Consider the following 5,996-nt stretch of genomic DNA (forward strand, 5'->3'; position numbering starts at 1 on the left):
GAGGTCTAGAACATAATACCCACAATAAGTGAGGGAATACTGTAAATGTTAGCTCTTGGTGATGGATTTAGATGTGGGGCTGAATGGGGATTGAAGAAGAGTGAGGAGTCAGAGATGACAGGAGGATTTCTGTTAGGCACAGTGGGCAGATAGTAATGCTGTCACTGGGATGTGGGAACACTGAAACAGAGTTGGGTTTGGAGGAAGATGGTGATTTCAATTTGAACACATTGAGTTTAAGATGTTTTTGGATTTGCAAGGAGAGGTGTCATGTAAACAGATTACGGATCTCCAACGCTGAGGAGAAATCTGGACTTCAGAAAAAAATTTTGCGATTTGTAATCTATTCTTCAAGTTACATATTTTTTCAAAATATAATTATTATAAACAAATGTTTTGTTTTTCAGTAATTATGAAAAAACAAAACAAACAGGAGAAGTCTCTAGAGCAGTTCCCCAGACTTCCCTATGAATCACTTGAGGTCTTTGTTAAAAAAACAAATTCTCACACCTCTTCTCTGAAAATTCTGATCTATATGTCTAGTATATGGGGCCTATGAATTTGAATTTTTAACAAGGCCACTAGTGGGAGTTTCCCTCGGCAATGGTACTCTAACACCAGGGGCCACCTGCATGAGAGTTACCCAAGGTGCTTACTAAAATATAGATTCTTGGGCCCTGCAGACTAAATCTCTAGGTATATAATGGATGGGAGGAATGGAAAGAGGAAAACTGTACAGCACCAGCAGTCCACAACTTCACCCTTCATCTTTGACAGGGGTGACGTTGGCTCACTACCAGGAAGTTCAGAGGAAAGTTGGTATCCTTTGCTGAATGATGCATGTGTGGTCAATAGGCAGCCCTCAAAAGCTGCTTTGATAACCCCTTTCCAGGCTTCTAACCCAAGCCTCCTTCTCTGTCCACTGAAATAACACTCAGCCCACTATGATGCTCTTTTTCCACCATTCCCATCAAACCTCAGTCTTCCCTCCTTGGCCTTCCAATCTTCTTCAGTGTTATGCTACATATACACCACTCAGTTCAGTATTTTTTTTAGCTAATCTGGCCAGGGCTAGGAGGAAAATAGGGTCAAATGCTGTTTCACTCTCAGGAAAGCTTTTTTTTATTCTTGAGAACTGACTTTGGAAGTGTTATTGTTTTGTTTTTGAAGTATATTTTATTGATTATGCTATTACAGTTGTCCCAATTTCCCCCCTTAGCCCCCTCTGCCCAGTGCCCCCTTCCCTCTAGCAATCCCCCCCTTAGTTCATGTCCATGGGTCATGCATATAAGTTCTTTGGCTTCTCCATTTCCTGTACTATTATTAACATCCCCCTGTCTATTTTGTACCTACCAGTTATGCTTCTTAATTTCTATACCCTTTCCCCCATCTTTTCCCTTCCCAGCTGAGCTTAGATTACTGTATTGCATGGATACACCTTAATTTATTTACCAACTCTAATGTTGATGGACACATAGGTTATTTCAAGCTGTGGACTATTATAAACAATGCTGTTGTGCATGTGTGTTTGTATGCTGGAGAACATAAATAGATATTTTTATAGAATCTTTAACTTGGAGTGGAATTCCTGGTTCATAGGACATGTTTATCTTCAGCTCTATAAGACCATGCCAGAAATTTTCAAAGCGGTTGTACCAATTTATATAACCAACAACAATAACATAAAAGTTCTTGTTGCTCCACATCTTCACCAACACTTAAATTGTCTGACATTTTTAAAAGATTTTATTTATGTATTTTTAGAGAGGGGAAGGGAGGAAGAAAAAGAGGGAAAGAAACATCTATGTGAGAGAGGAACATTGATCTATTCCCTCTGGTACACATGCTGACCAGGGACCACACCCTGACCTGAAATCAAACCGACAACCTTTCACTTTGCAAAATGACACCCAACCAACCTAGCCACATCGGTTAGGGCTGTCTGATATTTTAATTTTTGTCCAGCTAATGGATGTGTGCTGTCAATTTATTGTCACACTATTTTGCATCTCTAATTATAAATTAAGAATAGAATATTTCGTATGAGCATTGGCTCCTTGTTCAAGTGTTTTCTCATTTTTATATTGGGTTGTTTTTTTTTCTTATCTATTTGTATTAATTGATTATACAGTGTGAAAACAAGTATTTGATTATATGTGCTATAGATAATTTTATCCATTCTGTGGCTTCTCTTTTCACTCTTTTAATAATGTTGTTTGATGAAAAAAAGTTTTTTTTTTTGTTTTTTTTTTTTTTTCATCTTTACACTCAATGAATTAACAGGGGCAAGCTCAGCTACAACAAACACAGAGGGAAATGGGCACGGGGTGTGGAAGGGGACAGTTAACAGATTTGGTCTTGAACTTGAAAGGTGAAGGTGGAAAAGAGATGATCCTTGGGGCTTGGGATGAGGATCAGCAGGTAGAAAGCTGTCTGAGGGGGGCATGGGTATGCCCAAAAGGGCGAGGTGCTACCCCTGGGGCTCAGAGTTGAGAGGGAAAAAAATGAGGCCCCTCTCCTGAGGACAAGGCACTTGGCTCAGTCTCCTCCTGCCCCACCCCACCCATGCTCCTCTCACTGGCCCAGAGGCTGTTCCAGGTTGAGCCTCTGAAAGAAGCTTTTGCCCAACTCATACGTGCTGATCATGATGGCACAGGACGGGGCAGCCTTGATGATCCTTGGGAGAAAGCCTGCAAAGAGTCCCCTGGTGCCAGACTCAGCTCGGATCCTCCGCAACAGCAGCCAGGTGGAGTCAGCGTGCAGGGGCGACACTCTCACTGCCTCCTCTGCTCCCAGCGCAACTTGGCGTTGAGTCTTCACCACATTGAAGGGTAGGGTCAGGATGGCTGCCACCGTCCCTGAGATGCCGCCAGCCACAAAGCTGATGCCCACTGATGTCTGGTCCTTTGGCCTGAGCCCACTCAGCCAGCTCTTCATCAGCTCATAGTTGAACCAATACAAGGCTGAAAAGGGTACATCCCGGAGAGCAGTGGGGCCCCAGCCCAGCCACAGTGAGCGCCAGCCACCCTGAGCCATGGCAGCTCGGACACAGGCACCCAGCTCCCGGTATGACACATGCTGAGCCTGCAGCTTTGTCCGTACCAGCTCTAGGGGGCTGATCACAGTCACAGTGCCCAGGCGGGCCAGTGCACCAGCCACCATGGGTGCATAGAAGTCAGAGGCCAGGGCTCGACTACACAGGAAGGCCTTGAGTTGGTCGTAGGCAGTGAAGTAGATGGCGGTGGCTGGCACAGTCATCACCAGGGTGGCTGGGAGGCCACTCCACAGGGTCCTGGTGCCCTCGTGTCTCACAATCTTCACAAAGGCATCCATGGTGCCAGTGAAGCGAGTGGGGTCCTGAAACCAGGTGGCACAGCGGGCACCGTTTGGGCACAAATACAGGGGCTCCAGGACACCATTGCAGTACAGGAGGCACTTCCATTTGGTGTAAAAGAGGCTCCAGACTCTGGTGGGAGGTATCAGCTCGCTGGCCACTGAGGGGCGTTGAGACTGCAGGCGAACCTTCACCACGTCCAGGGGCGTCATGAAGAGAGAGGTGACCACAGCCCCAGCGCCTGAGGCCACCATTTGTTGGAGGGGGCTAATGCCCCCAGGATCCTGATCAGCCATCTTGTAGCTTCAGTTCTGGCTCTAGGTCGGTACTCGTGCGGCGTGGGGCCCGGGGCCGGGCGGGCCCATGGCGGCTCCGCGGCCAGTGCTGGTTCCCCGCACGCCCGCCTAGCTCCAAGGCCAACCGAAAAAAAGTTTTTAGTGGACTCAAGTTTATCACTCTTTTCCTTTATGATTAGTGATGCCTGTATCCTGCTTAAGAGATCTTTTCCTACCCTGAGGGCATATTGTCTTCTAAAATTTTATTGCTTTGCTTTTCAAATATAATTCTATAAGGACCTGAAATTAACATTTTTTAAAGATTTTATTTATTTTTAGAGAGAGGAGAAGAGAAAGAAAAGGAAAGAAACATCAATGTGCCAGAGAAACATGGATTGGTTGCCTCTTACGTGTCCCCAGCTGGGAACCAGGCCCACAACCCAGGCACGTGCCCTGACCAGGAATCTAACAAGCAACCCTTTGGTTCGCAGGCCAGCACTCAATCCACTAAGCCACAGCAGCCAGGGCTAAAATTAACTTTTCATATAGGAAGGAAGTGAGACATCTGTAGTCCTCACACCCCTCCACCTCCTTCCAATGTGGACATTTTAACCAGCACTACATATTGGCAGGTGGTCCTCTCCTCTCTATCCTGCAGTGCTATCTGGGTCATAAACAAAGTACTCATATATGTGTGGATTTGTTTCTGACTTTGCTGTCCTGTTCCATTGTTCTATTTTGGTCTACAGTAGTCCCTCTCTATATCACAGTTCACTTATCGTGGCCTCACTGTATCACGGAATTTTTTTTTAATATTATATTTAATTATTTATCGTGGAATTTTCGCTATATTGTGGAATTTTGTGATACTGTATACATATGTTGTTAAAGTTACTTAGGTTTAAGAGTGTAAGATAAATGTAAGGTTCCTACTTCGTCAGGGGGAGTCTAGAACTTAATACCTGCAATAAGTGAGGGAAATCTGTACTTTATTTTTTATATATTGCTAAATTCAATATGCTAATATTTTTAAGACCTGGGGGTAAGGAACTCTCATGAATGAGATTGATCTGTAATTTTTAATTCTTATAATGTTCTTCTTTGGATTTGGCATCAGTTATACTAGCTAGTCTCATAAAAAGAGTTGGGGAATATACTTTCTTTTTTTCTCTCTAATGTCATTACTTTTACCCATTTATTCTTCTTGTCTTCAGAATAAAATTGTCAAGCACCCCCCAAAAAACAATTTATTTATTAACATTTCTTTAATTGTGTATATTAAAGGAGAATAATATTCTTCTACATGAGTCTTCCCTTTCTGGAATTTGGTATGACTACACTTGTTCAAGTGTTCTTGTATGTTTTTCAAACTTTTAATTATTTTTGTCATGTAGATTTCATACTTCATAGTAGGCAGAATTCTAAAGATGTCATTCCAAGATTTCCATCCCTTGGTTAATTAATAAAACACGAGCCTAGGGCCTTGGCCAGTGTGGTTCAGTTGGTTGAAGCATTGTCCCATAACCGAAAGGTTGCAGGTTTATTCCCAGTCAGGGCACGTATCTACATTCTAGGTTCAGTTCGCAGTCCAAGGGATCCCCAGTTCAGATGCATATAATCCTGGATCTGGACACTGATCCCGGGTCTGGGTGCCAGTCCCAGGTCTGGGCACATATCGAAGGCAACCAGTCGATGCTTCTCTCTCACACAGATGTTTTTCTCCCTTCCTCTCTCTCTAAAAGCAATGAAAAAAAAAATGTCCTCAGGTAAGGATTTAAAAACAAAACAGACAAAACAAAAACACTAGTCTTGGTACTACTGTGAATGATAGATGTAATTAAAGTTATAGATCTTTATGAATAATCTAGGTGGGCCTGATCTAACCCCTTGAGCCCCTTGCAAAGAGAAATTTTCTAGCTGGAGTCGGAGAGATGTAGAAGAAGGAAGCTGAGGAGAGATGAAGCAGAAGAGGAGGTAAGAGACATTCAAAGCATGAAAGGACTTGACACATTGTTGCTGACTTTGAAAATGAAGGAAAAGGATCATAAATCAAGGAATGTAGGCAGACTCTAGAAGCTGTAAATGCCTTCTGGCTAATAGCTAGCAAGCAATTGGAAAACTTAATTCTACAACTGTATGGAACTGAATTCTGTCAACAATCTGAATGAACCTAGAAACAGATTCTCCCTTGGAGTCTACAGAAAGTACATAGCTGCTGATACTTGATTTCAGCCTTGTGAAACACACAGCAGAAAACCAGCTTAGCCACAATTGCCCGCATTTCTGATCTAAAGAACTGTGAGATAATAAGTGCTGTTTTAAGATGCTTAAGTTGTGGTCAGAAAAAAAATAATGCATACCTTTCTAATTAAGCAAAAATATGTTTG

At 43.1% G+C, this 5,996-nt stretch overlaps 1 pseudogene; it reads right to left on the reverse strand.

Annotated features, from left to right (window-relative positions):
• Positions 1-2,566: 2,566 nt before the first annotated feature.
• On the reverse strand, positions 2,567-3,749 carry LOC150022269 (mitochondrial glutathione transporter SLC25A39 pseudogene; annotated as a pseudogene).
• Positions 3,750-5,996: the final 2,247 nt, after the last annotated feature.

The sequence above is a fragment of the Furipterus horrens genome, unplaced genomic scaffold, assembly GCF_987537825.1.
Source record: "Furipterus horrens unplaced genomic scaffold, mFurHor1.1.pri manual_scaffold_1, whole genome shotgun sequence".
Classification (NCBI taxonomy): Eukaryota; Metazoa; Chordata; class Mammalia; order Chiroptera; family Furipteridae; genus Furipterus; species Furipterus horrens.